Here is a 24,434-nt window from a genome sequence, read left to right as displayed (position 1 = left end):
GTCCTGGACTGGCTATTGCCAAGGGTGCCTGTCTTTTGGAAGGGTCTGAGCTGCCTCCTCCTGCCGCCCCAGGCTCGACCCTCTCAAAAGATGATGATGATGATGATGATGATGGGCCGTTGTTTCTCAATGGAAAGCTTCCCTCAGACCTGCCATTCAGCATCTTCACTTCTTCTTATTGCTGGGCTGAGAGTCCTTTTTTTTCAGAGTATTTCATGTAGACCAGGGTCAGTTTTAAAGCATACGGAAGAAATGTTAATAATAAACCTTCCATATTATTGACACTGCAGACTGGAATTTTATACCCTTTTTAAGATTAATGCCTCACCAGTTGCTCAAACTTTGCAACATGGAGTAAGCCCATTTCAATGACTGCAGGACTGGAGCTCATCCCTGCAAGCAAGCAAAGTATACAAGACGTCCACTGTAAGCGGTCACTTCTCAGAAACAGCTTGTTTCTCCTTCAGCTATGAATTCTCCTCCTGACACCCTAAACGGGATCCAGCTGAGTCCCCGGACGGACGTTTGTTTGGTTTGCTTCTTCAAAAGGTGGCCCTAAAACACCCCTTTTTCAAATGTGGGACAAAAAGCAGCAAGCAGCAGGTGGGGCCTGGACAGCCCCCCTCCCCGCCTTGATCCTGCTAGGGCTGCCCCTCCACCTCTTCTGCCCCCAGGGGTTCTTTGTGGAGCCCAGGAGCACCTCTCAGAGAAGGGTATTATTACCTGAGGTCAGGGTGGGGGAGGGAGACTGGGCTGGGAAAGCCCAGCGAGGCTCCCCCGGCAGTGAGGGGCCGCGTGCATCCCAGCTCAGCCGTGAGGCCTTGGGGTGATCCTGGGGTCTGTGCCAAGCCTGGGGGGGGGGAGCTGGGGATGCGTTTGTGCTGCCGGGATGGTGACCTGGGAGCAGCCGTTCTTTTTACAAGCTGGGGAGGAGAAGTAGCCTATGCAGTCAGTCAATTAGTAATCCAGCCTGTAATAATACCCTGAGGACTTGGAGGAGCACCCAGAGTTCCTCTGCACACCTTTTGTGGAAGTCCTCTCTTGGAGGCCTTGTTGCCCTGGCCTCCTTCATGTTAATGTTTTCAGGTCAGAAGTGACAAGCCATAGTGAACAGCCAGCCACTTAATGAACCCCGGAGGGACCAGGCTGAGTTTCCTTGCAATTTCTCTCCTGTCCATCAGGCAGGAAAACTGCAGCGGCCTCTGGGTTCGTCCCATCACTTCCCTCTGCAGGGGCTTCTGCCCAAGTGCCAGTGGGCAGAAACAGCCAAACCAGTGGAGGGGGAAATGCCAACTGGCCTTTGTCCAGAAAGCCCTCTCCGCATTCCCCCTGGACAGACCTCGTGTCACAGGGCCCGGGCTCTCTCCTTTTATCCTCCCCTCCACTTATTCCAAGATAAGAGGCACTGCGAATGGCTCCAGAGGGGGGTCCTTGGCTCAACCTCCAGTTCCCTTGCACATGGGTTGATTGCCTGGCATGGCACAGCCCACCCTCCCCCCTTCCCTCCCTTCTGTCGCTGGGCCTGTGAGAGATGACCTAGTTGCCTGGCAGGGGCCTTGTGGGGATTAATGAGATAATGATCACAAAACACTGTCTAAATGAGACAGATTAATACCAGACGTGGCACAGGCTGCCCTATTGGTGCCATTTTGCCCCAGTCCCTTAAGGGAATCTGCCTTCAGCTCTTTTGCATACAGAAGCCTGTTTATTACGGAAGTTTGTCTCTCGCTTCATTCAGTTGATGCTGGGCGGTTCTCATCAATTCCACAAGATAGGCACAATACGTTAGAAATGAAGCTGAGCCACACATCATCCAGAGAGGGCTGCGGAAATATTCCAGTCCAAGTTAATGGCCTCTTGCGCTGCCCAGAGGTTCAGGATGGAGCCTGGAGCATTTGCACTGCAATTCTGCCTCAGGGCTCTGGCTGTGGGGAAGGCCCTGTGCTCCTTCGAGGCAGAACTCCAGACAGGTCAATAGATGCACAGATAATGTGGAGATGAGAAGAAAGGCGTACAGCAGCCCTTCCGGTAGGAGGCCGTATCTGTAGCTCAGGGGGAACTGTGGAGTACTGTCTGAGCTGGGTTGTTTGCCTGCAGATGTTTTATTACCTGACCAGGGAACATCCTAAGTGCTAGAAGAGGTTTGCTTCCTGTTTATATACAGTAGCATACCCTGCCAGTGTTGCTGGAGTGTAGTTTTCTCCTTCATTTTCTGCTTGATTGTTTGTCTAGTGTTCATCCCTGCTTATCTCGGTGTAGGCTGTTGAAGGGATATGTTCTTTCCTTTTGTTTATTTCTTAGCTTTTTTCTTGTCTCTTTTCAATAGTGTGTAAATGTGATTATCTCTGTGTGTCTATTGATGGCTGATTTCTCTGAATGCCAAGCATCCAATAATTCTCATGGCTTTTTTTTAAATTTAGTTTGGTCTTGGGTACAGTTCCCTGCTTGAAACTATCAGTTGGGTCTGTCCATGTATGGGGAGAGGAAGGAGTTTTCCTTCTATCTTCTGGCTGTTTGCTGGTGTCCATGGAGGTGCTTTGCTAGTCGTCTACCTGTCTGTCCTGTGTAGGGTTGTTACAGTCCTTTGGCTGTAGCCCTTCACTCTTTTTTCTGAAAGGAAAAATAATTTTATGTAGAATTATCAGTTTAAAACCTGATGAGAATATTTTCTGGCTGTGGGAAAAAAGAGTGGAAGTGGGTGGAAAGCCCCTTCCTCAGCTTGAAGACCAACTTATTAAAAAAGGCAGGGGGGGGCATTTTCTTTTCTTGGTGTTTTGAAAGAAGGAGTGTAGGAGCGAATACCGGGAAGCTGAGGTGCTGCCTTGTTTCTTAGGGCCAAAGGGAAGTTTTCAAGCAGACTGCAAGGCAAATGGCCGGGAACTGCCAGGCGGCTTCGGATTCTAAGCTCTTTGGATGGATGGGCTTCAGTAGGCAGACACCCCCCCACCCCTTAACTGATCTAACCCTCTATTCAAGCTGCCCCATCTTCTGAGAGACAGCCTTCCTTTCCAGGGTTTCTCCAGTTTGTAGTGGAACTAAACTAGGGGAGATACATTTTCACAAATAATCCAAAGCCAAGAATGGTCAGTGAGGTTACCAAATTTATTGATGATATCAAATTATTGAGACTTACAAAATCCTTTACAAAGCAAAGAATTGATTGTCCCTTTTTCTTTCCTAACTGAGTGAGGAAAAATAGATGTGATTAAATCTAAACAAATTAAATCTTCTTGAATGAGAGATGAAATGAAATCAGAAAAAAAAAAGGCAAAGAAGAAAACTTCACTATGGAAGTTCAAGCTGTCAGAGGTTCCCAGGAACACCTTTACATTTTCCAGACATCCAGGAGCTCCTCTGTTATGACAGGAGGGGAGGGTTTTCCCCCCCTGAAAGTGGCTCCAGAGAGATATAGAGGTGTATCTCTTTGAATATAACAGTGTGCGGAAAGTAGGTGGGTCTCTGGAAAGTGTGTTTCTTCCTCTTGTTGCAAAACCCTTTGTGGAACTGGCGGGGAGTATTTCAGAAGAGCCGCAAGGAAGGAAGCTGCTTCTCCACCTAATTTATTTATTTATTTATTTTTATTTATTTATTTGATTTGTCAATTGTTTACAAGATAATAAGTACAAGTGTATACATGGTTGTGAATATATGAAATGGGTACATATAAGAAAAATAAAAGAAGAATAAGAGAAACAATAGGACAGGGACGGTAGGCACGTTGGTGCGCTTATGCACGCCCCCTTAATGACTCCCCAAGGAGCTCATCCATGGCACAGGCTCTCCTGCTTGAGCTGGGGTTGGGCTAGAAGGCCTCCAAGGTCCCCAGGTGCCTTTGTCTGCTGGGGCTTGGCAAAGAGCAGCTGCTTGGAGAGGAGGAAGCCCAGCACTGAAGCCGAGGGAGCCACAAGGACGTTTGGAGGCCCACCCTTGGCACCTCCACCCCCCCCCCCACACACACCCCCGCTTCAAAGGTTCAGGCAGAGACCAGGGAGCGCATCAGCTCCAGCCCCGCTGATCTCGTTGGGGCACGTGTGAGGACTGTGAAACGTGAGGCAGCTGCCCCCTGTTACTCTGAATGTGCTTTGTTTTTATTTGCAGCATCCAGATTATTTCCAGAAGGGTGTATCATAAACAGACCGTGCAATTAGCAATGGATGAGGAGGCTCTCCTGGAAGATGCATTTCTCCCTTTAAACCAGGAAGTCTAGAATTGCCTTCACATTTAGTGTGTTGCTTTGCCTTTTTTTTTTTCCAAAACTGTTATTGAGTCAGTAGATCAGAAAAGACTTTAAAGTATTGTCCCTCCTTACCTGTGCAGAGAAAGTGCTGGGAGAAAGTCACAGGCTCTGCTGGACTTTAATCAGCCCCGGGAGGAGGGAGGGCCTGGGAGCAGTTTCCCCGCAGGAGGCTGCTGAGAACAAACGCAGCAGCGCTGTGCAGAGAAGGCCTTTGTGGGCACGGAGAGGCTCCTGACTCCAGAGAGGCCGAAGTCGCCCGGGGAGGAAGAGGTCGGTGAGGGTCAAAATGCCAGGCCCCAGACCCTCACTGGGTTTGATGCCCGCTGCCTGCCTGCTCTGCACCAGGAAACCAAGTGCCTGGCATCGGATCAGGACCTCCAGCATCAGCCCATTGAGCCAGTTGCCTGGCGACCCAGAGAGAGGAGTGGGAGGGACGAGCTGCTGAAGAACTGCTTCAGGGCCATCCCGGGCAGTGCCCCGTGGCTGGACTTCCTTGTGCTGAGGGCCCAGACTCAGCCGTGTCTCCTGAGGAGGTAGCCGCAAAACCACACCTACTAACTCGGCTGCTTCGGCCACCCCCCACAGGTTCCCCCGGTGGCTTCTGCTTTTGGGCCCCCATAAGTGGGGACAGAGAGGCATTGGAGAGCTGCCTCGGATGCCCCGCTCACAGAGGGCAGAGATCGGGAGGAGAATAGCAAGAGAGAGCCTGCCTGCCTTGGCCCTTGACACATATCCCATTTACAGGCACACTGCAACACGCACAACCCCCCTGGTGGCAGCAGACAGAGGGAACATGATTGAACACATGAGACACATGAGACGCCCTGGGAAAACGAAAGGAGAAAGACAGGCACAAACACACTTCAACAGACAACCAGGCCAATTAGTGCCCGTTGCTGGCCGTGGGGCATGACCCTCTGGGGCCCTTGGTCATTGGGGAGTTCAAAACGTGTCCAGAGCCTCCATTGTGCTAACATTCGCATCCTGGCCTGCCCTCCCCCAAAATCTTTTGGGGTTTGGAGTTGAGCTGGGGTAGCAGGGGTTTCCGTCAGAAGAGGCATCCTCTGATCACACCTGTCTGTCACAGACAATCCAGTCATTAAATATTTGCACTATAACAGGAGCAGCCTAATTTAGTTTTTGTTTCTTTCTCTCTGTGGTTTAATCACAAATGAAAGAGACTAATAGCACTACAGAGCTTTCTGGTGATCAAAGGCCAATCAATTGTGGAGTAATTAACTGTTTGCTAAAGTTGCAGAATTGATTTCCATTTAGGACTAAGAGAGGAGATTTTAAATGAAGACCGATTTACCAGGCGTGAGGATAAAATCCCAACTCTGATGCCAGGAGATACTTGAGGTGATGGATTGTAGCCTGCTTACTGGAGATGGATAAATAGGACTAGGATATGGCCCCCTCCCACTAGAGAAAGCAGGGCGGACGAGGAATAAGGGCCCACAAGGGCAAGGGCAGGCAGGCAGGCAGGCAGGCAGGCAGGCAGGCAGCCAGTTGTGGCCAAAGGCTGGGCCAGTCGAGGGTGGCCAGGCAGTGTGGGAAAGAGATGGTGGCCGTGGGGACACCATAGCTTTCTCATGGACCCCCAGGTGGACCAGCGGAGGCCATTGGCTCTAGGCTCACTGGAGATGCTGAGGGAGCCACTCATGGCAAGGACAATCCAGAGGAGATCATCCCATTAGATGGAAGACTAGATTAGAGCAGGCGAGCCCCCATTTCCCTGGCTGAAGGGAGTATATGTTCTCGGCCAACCGAAGAGGCTTCCTCCACCACCGCTGGCCTCTTGCGATGCTCTGCTTAATTTCATCTGCTTGGCAGGAAGTTAACCATCATGTGACAGATTGTGTGACAATCACAAAGCAGTTGCTGTGTCAACCATTGTCACATCCTTACAGAATGACCAATTTATGGTACCAAAGACTTTTCCAGATGCAAACACCTCTTGCCTCAGTTCTTAGAGGAGGGTTTGCAGGGAGCAAATTACCAGGAAAGGTGAGAGGTTTGGTCTGTGGTGAGGGACATCAAGGAGATGAATTTTTTAACCCCTTTATTCTTTTATTAGTCTTAAAATAGGGACAGAGAAACAGGCAGTCAAAGAAAATGTAAAAAAAAAGTGTTTTTAAGTGAAAAAATATAACGAAAGAAAAAGAAAGAAAAGGTGTAATGCATCACTTTAGCTGTAAATATCTAATGCAGTTATTATTTAAATACATTTATATTTATGATACCTTTATATAACTATAATATTTAAACCAACTGTATTTTGTGTAAATTAACCCCCTATTTCATTATATTTGGCCCTACGAAGTTCCGCTCACAGATGCCACCGAGTGCATTCAGGCCTTTAATCCACGCAGTAACCTTTCCAAGGTGGCTACAGCACCACTCTTTTGGGGCATAATAATGGTATGGAGAATCCATTTATGGTGTCCAGTTGTTAAATTCCAAGTATTAGGTATATAGTTCAAAAGAGTATAATCGTCTAAAAAGTTTAGCTTTTGTTGCACAGTTACCATGTATTTATATAAGCCAATAGTTTTTCCCAAAACTTGGCAAGTGTGAGACATTGCAAAAGCATGTTTTAAAGAAGCATTATCTTTATTATATCTCCAGCAAAATGCAGTTTTTGACAGTCCTTTTCTACATAGATGTGAACGAGTCTCATAAATTATAACTCTTACTTTTTGTTGGGTAAGTCGTAATTTGAGGTTGCCTATAAGTTGATTGACTATAAGTTAAAACAATCCCATTTTCCAGAGAGTACAAGAACCTCCAGTTCTTTATTACACTCACCCGCTAGCATCTTCATATCAAATTGATTTATTGATAACATTTATAGAAATGAATGGTAGGGTTTTTTTTAGTTTTAAATTTTTTAGCTAGAGCCGTGTTGGCACAGGGGTTAGAATGCTATATTGCAGGCTAATTCTGCTGACTGCCAACTGCCAGCAATTCAACAGTTCGAATCTCACTGGCTCGAGGTTGACTCAGCTTTCCATCCTTCTGAGGTATGTAAAATGAGGACCCAAATGGTTGGGGGCCATATGCTGACTCTGTCAACCGCTTAGAGAGGGCTGTAAAGCACCGTGAAGCAGTATATAAGTCTAAGGGCTATAGCTATTAGCTCAGAAGTGGTGTAAACAGTGTGATTAACAAATGTTGTGACTGTAATGATTGCCATTGGTAATATTGGTAGATATGTCTCTTAACACAAGATGTGCTAAAATTCATCTTCATCATCTATCAGTTGATTGAAAGTCAGTATTCCTGCTTCCACTTAATTTTTCATTCGTGTGTGTGTGTGTGTGTACACACACACACACACACACACATCCTCTTATTCGGGCTGATCAGCACCTTCCAGGCTTGCCACACACTGATTCAGCACTGCACAATCACAGCAAAGACAAGGGGCCCCACTGGAAATCAAGTCTGTTGGGCCAGGTTGATTATTCAGAAATTCGCCTTGCCAATTCTGGAGTATATTAGGCAGCCCCCGTTGGGTGACCTCTGCGGGATTGGGGTTGACACTTGAAAGAGGCAAAAGGATGGGGCTCCCAGCCTGTGCTTATCTCTCTTAAATTGGATTACTCAGACCTGCTTGTCCTCTTTAAAAAGCACCACTCCTGGGTTCTCCTTCTCTCTTTCTAAGTGATTACCATCTAGTGGGCTTTTAGTTGCTCCCGGACAGTTAACACTTCAGCCGCCAGCATCAATTGCCTCCACTGACAGAGTGGTGCTAACTTTCTTGGGAGCCCTTTTGGCTTTCTCTAAAGAGCATCTCGAGGCTGAATGCACAGAAACTGGGTGTCTACCAACTCTATTTTGCAGGTTGCCAGCCTGGAAGGCAGCCCCCTTTTCAGCCCTTTAATTCCATTTCCTATACTCCGAATCGATCATTTCTCCCTGTCACTGTGGACGGAGGGAGTGGAAGAAACAGGGCCCTTGCCAGCCTGCAGCCAGTATGGCAGACCCCCAGTTGCACTGTTCCAATACACCTTGGCAGAACTTTTGGTCTCACCTGCAGCCCAGAGATATTGAAGCGATCCCTGCTCTCTGATTTCAACGTCCCCCAAGGCCAGCATGCAAAATCTGTTCAGCTTTGTTGTCCCCATTGGGACTGCGGGGATGTAGAGGCAGACATGACTCCGAGATCAGTTTTCATGCTGCTAAACGGAAAGGAAGGAAGGACGGGCATCCCTTTCCTGAACTTCACAGCCTCAGGAAACTCAGGTTGGTTTGTTCCCCTAGTTTTGTTGGCGCCGTGCCTGCTGGGAAGACTGGGGCTCCCCTCTCCATGTCAAGATGCCTCCTGAGAGCTGACGGGCAGGAAACCGGTGGCCTTGGCTCCCAGAGAGCAGCGTGTAAGGAACCAGCTGCAAATGGTGGTGGTTGGAAGGCAGGGCAAGAGAACTTTCCCAGTTGGTGGGATCTTTGATGTGGGACCTCCTGGCTCCCCCAGGTGATCTTGGCTTCTCTGAGGAGCCATTCAAAAGTCACCTTGGGTAGCTGAAGGCAGAAAGTGCTGCCTAACCCCCTGGGAACACAAAGGCTCTTTCTCCCCGGCCTCTTAATCCTCTTTAAATTGCATGCACTGAGGACCCGGATTGCCTAGTAAGCTCCTCGGACTCCAGCACCTGCCCTAGCAGATCTTCATGCAAACCAGGTGAAATAAGTGAGAGCCGGTTGGGTCTAATGGCCAAGAGCTCAGGCGAGAAAGAGGGAGACCTTCACCTCCGTGAAAGCTGGCTGAGTGACTTTGGGCCAGCCTCCCAGCCTAACCCACCTCAAAGGGAGGTTGTTCTGGGGGAAATGGAGGAGGTGTGTTTCCTACCTATATTTGTTAACTGGCTAACAAAAAGTCCACCTGTTTCTTCTGCTTGGTTAGGTGGCCTGTGGCCTCTATGGCCATGTCACTCTTTCTTCCTTTTATATTGACCTGTATGCATTCCAGGTGGCTTTTTCCTTCTTGGTTTTGTGCATTTCTGTAGAGCTGTAAGGCTCTCTTACGTATAATGCAACTCCACCTCCCCTTTTGTTAGGTCTGTTTCTTTTGAACAGTTTGTGTCCTTCCATCGGTACATTGCGGTCATGGGTTTCATCCCACCAAGTTTCGGTAATGGCAACTATGTCATACTTGCCCTCATGTACTAGTACTTCAAGTTTGCCTTGCTTGTCTCCCAACGTTGAGCGTTTGTGTCCAGGCAATGAAGTCCCTTATGGTTGACCCTGGGCGTGCTTCCCATATCTCCTACTGTACACAGGGATTTGTCTGCCTTCCCATCACTCCCTGTTTGTTTGGTTGCCTTGGGTTTACGCTTGGGATTAGGCCCTAAAGATCCTAAGGATTGGTCACCCTCCCCCCTCAATTTTAGTTTAAAATGGATAGAGAAGGGACTCTATACGTAAGAAGCACAACAGAAACTCTGCATCTCTCAGATTCATGAAGAGCAAGGATCGGTTAGGTCCAGCGTGTTGAATCCTCCAGAATCTGCGTAGAATTTCACCCGGGGAGGAGAGAGAGAGGGCAAAGCCCCAGGAGGGGGAGGTCTAGGTTTTGCTCCCTCTGGCAGGGAGGCTCCTGAGGGGCTTCCTGTGGCTTTGCCCCGCCTCTCCCCTTCAAGTCAGTGCCTGAGGCCCTGGTGGTTTTCCCCCTTGCTGATTCCATCCCAGGGAGAATAAGCCACTGCCCCCACCCTTGGCCTCGGCAACCTCTCTTCTACAACCAGAGAAATAATCAGAAGGATGCCCTCTGTCTTCCGCTCCCCAGCCCCCAGTTTCAGGATTATTGTTTGTGCAAATTCTGCCTCCAAATCAAAATGCACGCAGCCTTCCTGGCTGTTCCTGCTGAATTGTGTGCTCGCCTTTTCTGGGACCTGGTCTTCTTATGGCTTAGTATGTAAACAAGGCAAGAGCAGCTCTGCTTAAATTGGTCCTTAATCCCGGCTCCCACCCTTCCTTTTCCCTTTCCCCACCAAGGCAGCCAAGGTTAGATAAAGCCAAAGCCATTCATTTTTACCTTTGCTTCTCTGGGGAGTGCTCCATGGGGCCTGGCTTTCTTATGCACCACCAATTACACGTCCTAAGTGCCTGTAGAGGCTGGAGCAGCTTTGTGGGCTGAGGAATGTCTGCTTCCCCCTCCAAGTGGTTGCCAGGTGCCTTCCGCCCGAAGCATCTGTCACGGTCAAGCTGGAAAATGCTGAGCAGCCCTCCCTGAGGAGGCAGGGGCATTGGGCAGGAGAGGGGTCTTTGGTGGCTGAGGCACCTCCTCCCCCTCCCCACCTGGTTTGGTCTGCCAAGCGGGATTTGGCTTGGTTGCCACACAGCGTAACCACAGCGTGGTTGCTGTGTAACCAGAGAAGTCAGCTTCCCATTGATTTACTTTCAAGGAGGGCTTTGAACTTGGACAACCGAGCATTTGCCTTGTGGTAAGGGAGGGTGAGCACGCTGGAGCTGTCCAGAGGGGGGGTTTCTGCCCACCAGATGCCCGGGGCTTTTTTCTTGCACAGCAACCAGATGCCACTGCTGAGGCTGACCAGCTCAGAGCAAGGGAGGGGGCTTCTGTCCTGACCAGTGACCTCCAGTGGCAGTCCAAAGGTGCTCAGCCCCTCGCCTGGGCCAAGGATGGCGCAAGAGCAGCCTCCTCCTGGAGCTCTACTTGCAGTCTGGAAGGGCCGAGCCAACCTCCTCTTGAAAGCAGCCGCTTTCCAGCCAACCCAAATGGATTTCTTCACCTTTCACTCAGCTCCTGGTCTGACTCTGGGCAATCCATGGCTGAAGCTAATCATAGGGTATGACTAAAGTGCGGCACAATAGTATGATACTGTTGGTTTACTAATGATACCACAACCTTTTTCTGCCAAAACAGGACAGTGATTGTGCGTCATTTATAAGGGTTTTTTTTTTCTTTTTTTTTTGCTAAACGAGATGCTGACATTTTCAAAAATTGCCTGGAAGTTTCTTAATTGTTAGCAGCAGAAAGGTCTTACATGACTTCTTCTTAAACAAACTCAGAAACAAAACAAACATCGCAACAAAGAATTAGCCAGAATGCCTTTGTGGCTCTTCTGTTCCTGAAATCTTCTGCTGGCAGAAATGCACCAGCGTCCCTGCAGGATCTTCGTCTGATTGGAGTCGAAGGGTTTGAAGTGCACAGTGTTTGAAGATGCACAGGCATATAAAGTTATGTATCAAAGAGAAATACCCAACTGAGGATTTGGGGAAATCCTCAGAGTGCAAGCTGAAATATCTGGAAGCTTGTGGCTAGAAGTGGTGGCTTTGTCCTGGGACACACAAGTACAAGAAGTGGCCTTTGCCTGCAGCTCATGTTTTGGGAGGCAGCTGATCCCACCCATGGTGGCCAGCCCCTCTCTGGCCCCTCTTGCTGCCTAACAGAAAGGAAAGGAGTTCCCGGGATGCGGGGATGTCCTAAGTGCTCCGGAGAAGCAGGGACCAGTTCCTTGGGCTTCTCCTCTCCTCTGCCAGCTGGTCTCCCAACCTGGCAAGGCCGGTCCTCCTTGGCCAAGGCCGGGCGCTGCCCAGTGCTGGCGCTGAGGGGCCTCTGGGGGCTCTGCAGCAGAGGTGGCCCAGAGGAGCAGCTGTTTCGCTCCTTCAGCTGCTGCGAGGAGGGAGGGGGGCAGAGGCGTCAGACGCACAATTCCTTCCAGCTGGTGTTAAGTGATAATGGATTCTCCCTCTGCCTGATGCCTGGGTCTTCCCAGCAGCTTCCACACCAGCATGTGGTTTACATGGCAATTAAGGAAGCTGCGATCATCAGACGTGTCTCGGAAGATAGGAAACGGCTTGTGCTCCTTCTCTCCCTCCCCCAGCCAGCAGTGTCAGTGCAAGAGGAAGGGGCAGGGCTGGGCTGTGGGGAGTGTCCCGAGGTCCTGGGCAGGTGGGGCCTTGGGGTTTCCTCTCTGGCCCTCACAGGTAGCTGCTTCTGTTGATCTGCTCCCCCCCCCCCAGATTTAGATTACAGGGGGCAATGAGGAGAGAGAGGGCCTGGTTTGGAAAGCCCGAAGAGGCTTTGGATGAGGCCGACTGACAGCAGCCTCACGGTTTGCAGATGTATTCTTTAGACATCTGGAGATGTAAGAGTTCTTCCGCACTAATTACTTCGAAGGCTGTATTAATCACAAGACTCTTTAATACCCGATCAATAGAGGCATTTGTCAACGACTTTGTAAATCACCTCGGTTTCTACTCTGCGAGGGAGCCACCCCACGTGTGGCTGGGGAGGGGGATGCACAGGCCATTTCCCCCTTTCCCTTGCCAGCAGCTCTTAGGATGCCTTATGGGACAGCCTCAATCCCCTGGAGCCGTGGGCCTGCTGAGCCCCTGTGCAGGGCTGCCAGCCGGCCTCCAGAGGCGCCTGGCATATCAGAGGCGGCTCTGGAGAATCCCTGCCACTCCGTCTCCCTCTCGGTTGGCTTTTTAACGGCTTCCTTTTATTTGGGATCTAGATCAGGCTTCTTGGGAAATGGGTACGGAGAACTAACACTGGGTGAGAGGAGAAAATGTACACCAGGTCAGCACCTGCCAACTCCTTCCCCGTGACCCATTGTAGCCCGTCGTCCGCACAAGGGCCACTTGGGGGCCACCCACCTCTCCCCGGGCTGGCAGAGTTTGGGGGGTTGCTGGAGGGAAAGGAGCTGAGGAGAAGACTGGCAGTGGCTTTTGGGGGCTGCTCAGCTGTTTGTCCTTCAGCCAAAAGCCTGTCTGTGCTGCTTGTGGCGGGGTGGGGGGGGGAGGTGCGCCCTTGGCCGCAGGGGCTGGCCTGCTAAGAAGCAGAAGGGAGAAATGCCTGTCCCTGGAGCCCAGCAGGCCAGCTGCAAGGAAGCCCACCCCAGGGCAAAGAGTCAGGGTCCTTTCCTCTCCCGAGGCTTAGGGTTAGGAGACAGTCTGGGTGGGGAACCCCAGGCTTCAGCTCAAGCTTAGCAAGTCCTGGCCTTAGAGCCCCACATTCTTGTCAAGAACCTTTGCTCCAAGTTATCCCAGGAGGTGCCTGGAGAAACAGTGTGTGACAGAAGCTGGCACAACATCCCTCCCTTGTCTTTACTCCAAGGAGCCCTGGCTGGCAGCTGCCGAAACTCTAGAGTAGCAAATCTTCATTTCATGCTAACCTCTTACTGGGAGGTGGTAGAGGAAGCAAAGGCCTGAGCTGAGCTGCTTCTTTTTCACGGCCACGTGCAGAGGGCAGGGTGGCCCTGATTTGGCTGTCGTCAGTATTTCTGGACCACCTTCCAGGGCAAAGCCTGAAGATGGTAAGAGTTACAAGTGTAATTGCAATGACCCCTACTATGCAGTCTCACCCGGAACAGCATAGTTCAGATAAAACTATTGCATTTTAAAAACTTCAGTTTTAGCTGAAAGGTGAAGGCAAGAAAAATGTCAAAGTTCATTTAAAGGTGCTTCAAATGGAGCATCAATTCCCCAACGGCCCCATTGAAAAGGTCCCATCCCTACTGCTGGCCACTACAGTGGGAAGAGGCCAAGGATCAGCTGCTGGAAACCTGAAGTCTTAGTAGTGAGGATGTCAGGGTGGTCTTTTGGACCAAGGATGCTGTGTGATAGTGTCTTCTGCTCCCCGGCTGACCCCAGAGGTGGAACGATGGCCTCCTTGACAGAGAAGGGGAGGAAGCTAAGTGAATATTTTCACAGCCTCCCTTGGTCAGCTGGAGGTTATCCAGGCCAAAGGGGGCTTCCCAGCTTTATAAACCTCCCAGGTTATTCAGCGTCATGATTCCCTTATTCAACTGTCAATGCTTTTTCTGGGATGGCTAATCCCTCAGCCTGACTGGTGGAAGCTGATGTATTGATTTCTCTGTCTTTCTAAACCTCACTTGTGTCTGAAGCTTGTTAGACACCTGAGGGAATTTCCAGGGGGTTCTGGGGGCAATTTGAGAGCAGAGAGCAATGGGGAGCACTTGAGAGAACTTTCTGTGAGGTCACTGGGCGAGGAGAGCGAGGAGCGGGAAGCCCCAACCTGACTCCCAGTGGGTTGAAGCTAACTTTGAGGTCTCATTCCCCTTCAGCGAACAGAAGTGTCGTCATCTTCATCATTGCTCAGTTTCTAAAAGGGATTTTGGATGCTGCTGACCTATTCATCCTATTATTTTTTTGGGAACACTAGTCCTCACTGAGCAAAGGCATGAGATGGACGGGCTCCGCAGAGACAAGCCCTGTGTTGGTTCATTTTAACCTTCTGCTCCAAAAATCATGCCTAGAGGAATCGGTTCCCTCCCCCCATATCCTGTTGGTTATGGGAATGAAGAGATACCTGCTACATCCTTGAGTATGAGATGAGCCGAGGGAGGAAGGAGTTACGCAAAACGCATGGGATCCAGATTTAATCTGGGTTTTGCTCCCTGGAATCTAGCCCATAATTCAGCTTGATCTCAGCCTTGGGTCTCAAGCTTGGAAAGAGAGAAGAGAAGGATGCCTTAAGGCTTATGCATAATTTAAAATGTGACCAAGGAAAGTTTGTTTCATTTTAATTGATCGTTAGGCTCAGGATGGTTCCAACCTCCCCATCTATCTTGAGGAGCAAAGAAAAATATTAAACCCCTGGTCTGCCGTGTCCAGCACCCGTGACAGTGATTTCAGGAGCTCCATTTTCGAAGGCTTCGGGCAGATGCTCAGAGATATTCTAAGGAGCCAAACTGGGATCCTGAGGTAATTCACAGCCCCTGGCACTGAGCGGCCGGCCTTTGGTCATTCACGTTCTTGGGATTTCAAAAAGCGCAACTAGCTAGCTTTGTGCTCTTCCCACAAGAAAAAGCAAAGCCAAGTAATCTGGATGCTTCTGGCCAATATGGACATTCATCTGGTATGCTCAGCAATCGTTCCATTATACTCTCCTCCAATTAACACCTGTAATTAATCAGCAGATTGGCAGCAACTCGGGTGGGGTAGAGATCATACTTCCTGTCTGTCTTCTGTGCATCTGATACCGCCCCCCCTCCGCTCTCTTTGGTAAAGCCCGCTAATCACGGCTAATGCTATCGTCCCTCGCTGTCGTTCAGGATTGGTCCCTTCCTCTTTGGGCTTTCCAAAGGCCCTCAGTCAGGCTTCTTTCTGCTTGTCAGATTGGCACCTTCTTGAACAGGAGCTGGGTTGCACCATCCCAGCCTTGAAGGGCACCAAGCCCCCGGACTGGCTGTGCTGCCACAGAACGGTGGGGAGAGACGGAGCACCCACCTCCAGCTGGGAGGCGTCTAGGGGTCTCACCTTCAGCCCACAGGGGCCTCCTTGGTGCATGTTGACCACAGGGGCTCTTTCCTTGGCCCGGAGGCCTGGTGGTGCCTCTCCTGGCAGAGCTGCCCTTCTTTGGGCGAGCAGGTTCTGATCAGCATCGGGCAACGGACTCGATGTGAACCCTTGTGATGGGTGCCATGTCCTCATCTTGTGCTGCACTCCAGGGGTCATCGGCCAGAGACCTGGGCCATGTCAGGCTACTGGATCTCTAGTTAGTGAAGTGCTCAGTCCCAGCTGCCCAGCCAGACCAGCCATTTAATGCCACTTCACTAAAGCACTCCGAGGTTGGCCCGCTGTCCCCCCACCTCCCCCTTTGGCCGCTTGGCTGCTGCCTGCAGTGAGAGATGCCGCCCTGCAGCATCACCCAAAGGCTGCCATCGGGTTTCTTCCCTCTGAAATGGGGCTGAATTTAAGGTGGACAGAGCCAGATCCCTCAGTTACAAAGTCCAGGATTTATTCATGGTCTGTTTATATGCCGCCCCGTCTCCACTTGTCCCATTTCAGGGAGGAGGAAACCATGGTAAGGGAGCCCCTCTTTTCAGACTTTTTAGATTTTGCACTTCATTCCTTTTGCTTTCTGAAGGAATTGGACTGATAGCAGACTCTCAGTGCCCTTATGAGTCTGATTTATACGAACTGGAATGACTATGGTCAGAATCAGGTCCTCCAGAATTTCCCAAATGAGACAGCAAGCCTCCCCCTCCTTGAAGAAAGCCTGTATGATGTTGAAAATATTGGCTTCACCACCCCGTGGCCCTTCCTCGGCTGCCAGGCAAGGCCTGACTTGGGTGGCGGGGGGTGGGGTGGGGGGAGGTAGCCTTTCTCAAGCTGCCACTGACTAAAACCAACCCAGCCTGGAAAGAGCCTCCATGCAAGCCTGTTTTTAAGAGAGCCCCTGTGTGCGTGTCCGTGTGTGTCCGTGTGCGTGTCCGTGTGTGTCCGTGTGTGTGTGTGAGAGAGAGAGAGAGAGAGAGAGAGAGAGAGAGAGAGCCTGCCAGAAGCTGCTCTTGGGGCTGGGAAGGAGGGGGGGGGGGCTCTTCTATCTGCTCTGCTGCGCATCTCAGCCCCGTCCCTCAAAGAGCCCCAGAAACAGAAAAGAGGAAAAGCAGAGCATCAGCTCCAGAATGCTAACAAGATAGTTTCATTTTAAAAAGAAGACGAAACATTTTTGTACTTTTATTGATTTTCAATATTGTACAAACATATGCCATGTAAAGCAATAACAGAGAAGAAGATACAGCTATTGAAAAACAATTTCAGATCAAATGCTCGGTTCTATTCATGAGGCTGCAGAACTGGCGGTTCCTGCTGGGCTAGGAACAAAAATGAAGACGCGACAAAAGGTTAAATGACAGCCTGGCCCTCAGGAGGCCCCTCCCTCCAGGGAATCCCTTGGGGGGAAAGAAAGGTCCAGGGATGGAAGCCATGCGCTGGTGGCCTGCAGCTTCTTGAAGTTTGGCCGGAAAGCTCCGGATTTCTGGAGGACGGGACCTGTAGGGGAATAGGGAACATTGGCTCAATGGGAGGGGGAAAGCTGGTTCTGTCATTAATCATTTTACTTACAATCTATTTATTACTATTTGTTGGATTGACGTCCTCCTCTATTTCCAAGAACTCAACATATTGCACATAGCACTCTTCATTCCATCCCCCCCCCGCCCCCCGGAAACAGACTGACTGGCCCCAAATCACCCAGGTTGCTTTCCTGGGTCTCCTCTATGCTGGTCCAGCCCTCTCCCCACTGTAGCCCTGTGGGTTGGATAAAGACACTGGCAGGACTCGGGGAAACACTCCACAGTCTCATTTCTGCTGATAGACCAACAGAGAAACACCAGACCATTAGAATTCTGGGGCTGGAAACTTCCAAAGCAGTTGCTGTCCAGACATCGTTGTTGCCCCATGGAGATTCCAGAGCTCACCTGTGGGCTGCCTTTCCCACTTGACCTCCCCCAGGATAAGGGCCAGTACCTATGGTGAGCGGAGGGGGAAGGGAGGGGATGATGATAAGGGACAGAGTGCTGACAACAAGGGGTCCCCAAGGCAATTGGTCATCTTTCTTCTTTCAAGTCAGTAGTCTTGGCTGATAGCCTTGGCCTTCCTTCCTGCCTGCCTCCCTTCCACCTTTCACATCTGGCTCCTTTTCCAGTGCCAGGATGCATATCAGGAGAGGAGGAGAGGTGGGAGTAATGGAGAAGGGGACCAGGAATCTCTGCAGAATGAGTGGGACCCAGGGATGAATGAGGAGGCCCTCCGCTTTAGTTGAGCCAACGCTGCTTGGTCCTACCAAGCCTCTCATTGTCTGGGAGGCTAGCAAGGGGTTAGAATACGAGCAGAGTAGAGTAGAATAAAGGGGGAAGGGAGCTTGGAGGTCTTCTAGTCCAGCCCTCTTCTCAAGCAGGAGAACCTACAGTGCAGTCTGAGACGAGTGACCGTCCAGTCTCTTCTTAAGAGCCTCCAGTGATGGAGCCCCCACGATTGGCTCCTAAAGATACCTTTTTCTTTAGTTCAGGGTTGGTGGACTTTAAATGTTCCAGAGTCGGCTTCCATTTTAAAAATGACACAAAACTTGCACAAGGCCTTTGCGGAGTCAAGTACACAAGGTGGAACCTGGGCAGCTTTAGAAAGTCCGCTTCTGAAGGGCGCGGGGCAAATTAGTCGATCAAACGTGCAAAATCCGAAAGAGCGAAACGGCTCCGCTGGGAGGCTGGAGAATCGCCAGGCACTTTTGAGGAAGTCAAAGGCGGCAAGAGGTCGGACGGGAGCGGCGAAAGAAAGGAAGGCTCGAGCGGAGGCGCCTGGCACGAGGCTTCCCTCCTTTCCCAGCCGCAGGTGCGAAGCGGAGGCAGAGGAAGCGCCCCCGACCTTCCGGCGCAGCCGAGGCCCCAGCGACTTCCCCCCGAGCCTCGCTAAGGTGAGGGCCGCTTTCCCTTCGGCCGGGCCGTTCCCAGCGGCGCTTCCGGTCGGGTGAAGGCGCTCCTGCGGTCGCCGCCCCTTCCGAGGAAGCCGCCTTTGGGCAGGCAGGGCTGAGCCCGAGGAAGCCGAGGCCCAACGCGCGCTGCAGGCCGGAGAGCGGCTCGGCTTTGCCGCCCGTCCGCGCCCCCTTCGGCCCCGCCTCATTCCCCGGCGGGCGTCCCCGCGGCCAGGCTCCCGAGGCGAAGAGCCGCCTGCCCCGCGCGCCCGTCTTGGCAGCCCGCCGCGAAGAAGGGCAGGGCAGGGCGGCCCTCGGACCTTGAAAGCTGCCCGAAGCCTCGAGAAACTCCTCGGTCCGTCGCCGACGGTGACCGCGGTTGGCTCAAGGGCCGGCCGTGCCTCCCCGGGAAGGAGCGCGCCTGAAGGCGGGGCCGTAGCGGATCCCAGCGGCAGATGGAAACGACCCTCCGTCTCCCCTCCGGTCCGTCGTCCGGGTGGAGGATCCGGCCTGGAGGAGCTGCTGGGCCGGAAACGGTTCCCGCTGAGGTGGACGGAGCGCGAGGCAGCCGAGTGTGAAGGCCGCTGCTGAGGCGGCCCGGGTGGCACCAGGGCTCCTTGGAGCAAGCTGGCCTGCGTGGTGGCAAATGAAGGAGATACTGCCAACCCCACGCCTGCTTTCCCTCCCTTGTATTATCTTCTTTTTGTCATTTAATTCCAATTATCGGATGCTAAGTGCTTTTGGAATTTCATTGTTAATATCTTCTTACAATGCTATTAACGTAACTCAAGGTTAATACTATCCCAGCAAGTGTAAAGGCAATCAAAAATTCAGCACTTACAAATCATTCTGTAATTTCAGCATAAAATGTTAATAGAAATAATAGAATACCATAAAATATTAGCAAATTCAACTTTTAAATCTAGGTGATAAATGACTTTCCTTTCCTGAAAAGTCCCCTTTGTTTCTGCACCTGGCACAACTGAACCTTGATCATGCAGGACTCCAGAATCTCTCCTCTTATGGGAGGATCTCTCCTTTGCCTTTGCCTCAGTTTCCCAAAGGATGGATGGTGCTCAGGGATTTCCCAGCAGGAGCAGATCTGCCCCTCCGGCTCAGAACCCTCTCTCTGCACTGAAGAGGCTGCGACAGGGAGATCCCACCAAAAACAAAAAGCTGTTTGGGGGAAGTGGAATTAGACCTGTAAATATGCATCATTGCTAATTAAGTTTATCCAACCCTCATGAGAGTCCTTGCCAGAAAGCCATTGATTTTAGAAGATTTCCTCAGCAAAACAGCCTCAGGGCTTGAGGAAAGTGAATTGCAGAGCAGAGCAGGATGTGGCCCTCTCCTCCCACTGGCCTTTCTGAGAAGCAGGGTGGCTGTGCAGAGTTCCCATGCCCATGAAGGAGAGCCGGGCATAGCTCACTCTGGGTCCTGCTCTCCAGGCCTGACCTTAAAAGAAACGGGCAGCTTCCACGCAGCTCAGCTGGACACCCCATCATCAACGTGACACCCCTGCATGTCCGGGAAAACCACACGGAAGTGGCTGGCTGCTGTCTCTCGGAACTTCCATTAAGGGATCATCATCAAGAACCCGGTTAGAGCAATTTGGAAAGCAACTTCCCAACTGGCTTTTTTTTTTAACCTGCTTGTCTTCTCTAGAAAATAAACGACAACTTCGGACATTTTCCAGTAGGAAACCGCTGGGCAATCGTGTAATGACCCCATAACAATTCATCTCTTTTACCCAGGTGGAAGCTTCCTAGGCAAGCTCCGAGGGGGTTTCCCACCTGCCCCTGGGGGCTCCATTATCCAAGAGGACTTTTTGGCCACTGGTCTGGTCAGTGGATACATTTCTTTTCCAGTAGGATTCGGTGGAGGCCACTTTTGATTCTTTAGTGAGGGGTTGTGCTTTGTAACTGCCACGAAAATTTCTAATTGAAGCAGTTGAAACACACCTGTTTAAAATGTAACAATGAGTAAAGTTTGTTTCCTGCCGGGATAATGGGAAACTCTGCTTCTTTTCTGCATTTTTAAAGGGTATAAAGGTTATGTTCTAGGATAAGCCTGTGAGGTAACCTTTCCTTCTCCCTCCAAAGTCCACACTGCTGCTTATAAGCCGAAAGGGTGATCTGGCCGTACTGCACTGGCTGGATTTCTGCTTGTCTGGACCCATAGACACCCTGAAAGCTTCTTGCTGAATGCCACTCAGCCTGTCAAAGGAACTACCTAAGGAAGCCAGGGGTGGGTTTCTACCGGTTCTGTCCACCTCTGTAAAACCGGTAGCTCTGAAGAGCAGCAGACATAGAACCGGTTCTATGCCTGCTGCTGTTTTTGCCTGCCCACCCACCTGGGCTCTTACCTGATCTTTATTTCCTGATTTTTCAACTTCAGCTGCCGAAAGAGGCACAGCTGCAGTTAGAAAAGCAAGAAAAGAGGGCTGTTTCAAAGGCTGCTTCTCTGCAGGCAGCTGCTGATGGCGATTTATAGGCGCCTGGCTCTCAGCCTGCAGGGAAGCTGATAAATCCCGAACCCGGTAGTTAACCCTATTGTATCCCACCCCGGCCCTGAGGGTATTGCTGCAGCCCTCATCACTTCTGTGGCTTAGCTCTGTTGTCCCCCTTAGATTCTTAGTAGCAGGTAGAAGAGTAATGCTTTAGGGAGTTCATAAAATGCCTGTCCTTCTTGTCCTATTGTGTGGCAAAGACCGCTTTGTTCACAAGGTGCAAAAAAGCCATCTTTGGCCCTGTCTGATCATATTGTGCACGTTGACTGAAGCCCTGCTTTAAGGCTGGGCCCTTGGACCAGGACTCGGACACACGGTGAACCTAGTTTCCTTTGGAAAGTCTCCAAGTCTGAGAGGTCCGTGACATTTGAAAAGCTTACAGGACTCCGGGCCTCTTCTCACTTTGAAGATCACCTTGATTTAAAAGTTAAGCCAAAGACTGGACCCTCAGGAGAGTTTACGTAAGAAAAGGGAATGGAGAACTCAAACGTGCTTTTTCAAGAGGCAACCGGGCTTTTGGTTTTTTCTTTGAAGACATTTTTCTTCTTGTCCAAGAAGCTTCTTCAGCTCTGGCTGGATGGTGGGAAATGGAAGGATTTATACTCCCAGCAGACAACTGGTCATTTGCATTCTGAGGCTACCTGGAGGTTTATCTGTGTCCTCAGGGTCACCTGAGTAGTGCAAATGGGTGTGGAGCCATCTTGGAACTGTTGAAAGGATTGTGTTGTAGACTGGAGATAGATGATGTCATATCTTTTGAGAGAGGGCTGTTAAGTTTTGACATAGATGGCCGCTTTGACCCCATTTCAAACCAGCTGTCCCCTCTGTCCAAAATGTGGACTTTGCTGTCGTCAAACGAGTGACCGTTGCCTTTTAAATGCAGAACTGCTGAATCTAGTCCTGGTGGGTTTGTTCTCTTGTGTTGTGCCATGCGCTTATGAAGTTGTTGTTTTGTTTCCCCAAGGTACAGATCTGCATATGGGTGACTGCAGGGGTGGGTTTCTACCGGTTCTGTCCACCTCTGTAGAACCGGTAGCTCTGAAGAGCAGCAGACATAGAACCGGTTCTATGCTGATGTTTTTGCCCACCCACCCACCTGGGCTCTTCCCTGATCTTTATTTCCTGATTTTTCAACTTCAGCTGCCGAATGAAGCACAGCTGCAGTTAAAAAAGCAGGAAAAGAAGGCTGTTTCAAAGGCTGGGTCTCTGCACCCAGCATGCTGATGACGATTTACAGGCTCATGGCTCAGAGCGTGCAAGGTAGCTCGTAAATCCCGAACCAGTAGTTAACCCTATCATATCCCACCCCCGGGTGACTGCATTGTCCTGCATATGCCACATTGCTCAGTTTGTGTCTGGGTGTTTTATCTTTGGGGTGGACCAGCTTCTGCCTTAGTGTATTCTTGGGTTTGGAGTGTGCATGTCTGTTGTGTTGGCTGAAGATCCTCCTGAGCTTTTCCAATATTCCTGTAATGTATGGAATGACAATGTTGCTTTGTTTATTGTTTTCTTCATTGTCTATTATGGAGGAGCTCTTGTAAGGCCTTTTTTGAGACTTGACGATGGCCCACTTGGAATAGCACCTTTGGGACAACCATGACCTGAATGACTGAGAATCTCCATAGACGGAGAATGGAGCACTTGTGCTTTCAGAATGCCATGTGCCACTGTGAACTGATACCGTGGATTCTTCAAGCAGTAGGTTGTCTTTTAATTAAGACCAACTCAATCCAAATGGACTGCAGAGACCAAGGCTTCATTCTCATAGGTGTTGCTGAAAAAACCTCAGGTGAAGCAGTTGGTCATGACTTTGTGAAGATCCTCTGGCCAATCCCCAGAAATGACACAGAAGCTCTTCAAGGACTGGATTTCTTCAGCCAAGAGCTGCTGGAGAACCACACCTGGGGCGAGATGGGTGGCCCCAGGGCAGCCTGCAAATGTGGAACAAAACGATTCCCCCTTTGCTTTCGCCCTCAACATGGCAGCTTTGAAGGGCCAGTCATACTTGCCCTTAGTCTCTGGGCTGACCCATTTTAGCATCTGACTTGTGGGGAGGGAAGTCTGCTGTGTTTCCTTGGGTTTTGGCTGCCTTTTTGAAGCCTGCCAGCTCTTCTTTTGCAGCCTGCCCTGGTAGACCCATCTGGCACAATAGGAGGCCAGTGCAATCACTCCGCAACTGAGGTGGTTGAATGGAGTTGAACAAGGGGATGCGCCCTTGACCTGGCCGAGGCATCATCAGTCCATCCACGCTCCGTGGGAATCACTTGCTCATTCTGGAAGGGCATAAAGATACCGATAAAGCCTTATGTTAGCCACCGTTGGGACAAAGCTTCACTCACCCAGAACTTCTCAATGACGTGCGCGATACGGTCGTTTCTGACATTTATTTTCCTGCACAGCGGCCATGCAGCAGGCAGCCCCTTCTGGGGAACGGAGACTCTATAGGGAGCTGAACAGATACAGGGCCTCCCAGGTGCAGGACAAGCCCCATTCAAAAGGTCCCTTTCAAACCGTTCTAATCCTTGCTGTGAGGCTCAGAAGGCAGCCGTTTCCAGCAGGGCCCTTCCCTCCAATCCCTCCTGCGAGGGCACTGAAACTGGGGGCTTCACTCTGCAGCCAGGAAAGCCAGCTCTGCTCTGAGAGCACTCTCTGCCGGTCAGTGCGAGGGCCTCTGGTCCTGGGTTAAGGGAGTTCAAGTGGGCAGCCTAATGAACGGATCTCCTTTGCCACGTTCCCAGCTGAGCCTTCCTGGCGGTCACGGCCTCCTCTTTGCTTTCCCCTTGAGGGAGACGTGACCCCAGGAGGTGGGGAAAGCTACACCCCCAAGCCCTGTTTCCGGCCGGGGAGAGGCGGGGCTGGTCCTTTCAAGGCCGAGTTTGTCCCTGCTGGTCAAGGGGCCCATCTGGGCCCGGGGCCGACTTAGGTTTCTCCAGCAAATCCCGTCCCTGGCCCAGGTCTCACCAGGGGCAGTGACTTTAGGGTGCTTGGCAGACGCCGAGCTGCTTGGCAGACTTCAGCTGAGGGTTAGGCTTGGCAGGAAGTATGTGCATCCATTTACTCAAGGTGCTTTATAAATCAGAACCTGGCTCTTGATCTGGGGTCAAGAACTCAGAAACACAACAAACAAGTACAAACTCAAAGCAGCCTATTGATTTTTGAAAAATGTTCTTTGCATTATTCATACCAATTATGTCACTTTACACACGCACGCACACACACACACACAGACACAGACACAGACACGCACAGAGAGAGGCTAAACGATCTCACCAGTGGCCTTGGTGGTGCAGCCAAGAAGCCACGCAGGCTCTTTGCTGGGGATTTCTGTGGAATTCTGCAGTGGTGGCAGCCAGAGCTGGGCAGCCCCACAGCTTCCTTGTGCTGGCCGCCTAGAAGAAGGAGAAGGAAGTTTCTCCCTTTCCGTAGCTTCTGGCAAAGCAGAGTTCAGTCGTGGCTTTGACAGGATGCCCCCAAATGTTGCAGGGGGCAGAAGTTGGTTGTGTAAC

At 50.9% G+C, this 24,434-nt stretch overlaps 1 protein-coding gene and 1 long non-coding RNA gene across 2 annotated transcripts in view; one reads left to right on the top strand and one right to left on the bottom strand.

Moving 5' to 3' along the window:
* ZFHX3 (zinc finger homeobox 3) overlaps window positions 1-24,434 on the top strand; it is a 133,195-nt gene that overhangs the window by 10,348 nt on the left and 98,413 nt on the right.
* Window positions 16,675-20,530, bottom strand: LOC148129787 (uncharacterized). The gene is made up of 2 exons (XR_015750589.1): window positions 18,004-20,530; window positions 16,675-17,002 (listed from the first exon to the last, which is right to left on the bottom strand). It is a non-coding gene; the product is annotated as an uncharacterized LOC148129787 (long non-coding RNA).

This window comes from Notechis scutatus, chromosome 9 (genome assembly GCF_049901735.1).
Source record: "Notechis scutatus isolate UNSWTSFEM ecotype Mainland chromosome 9, rNotScu1.2, whole genome shotgun sequence".
NCBI lineage: Eukaryota > Metazoa > Chordata > Lepidosauria > Squamata > Elapidae > Notechis > Notechis scutatus.
The sequence above is the reverse complement of the archived record's forward strand: the minus strand, read 5'-3'. Positions and strand labels throughout refer to the sequence as shown.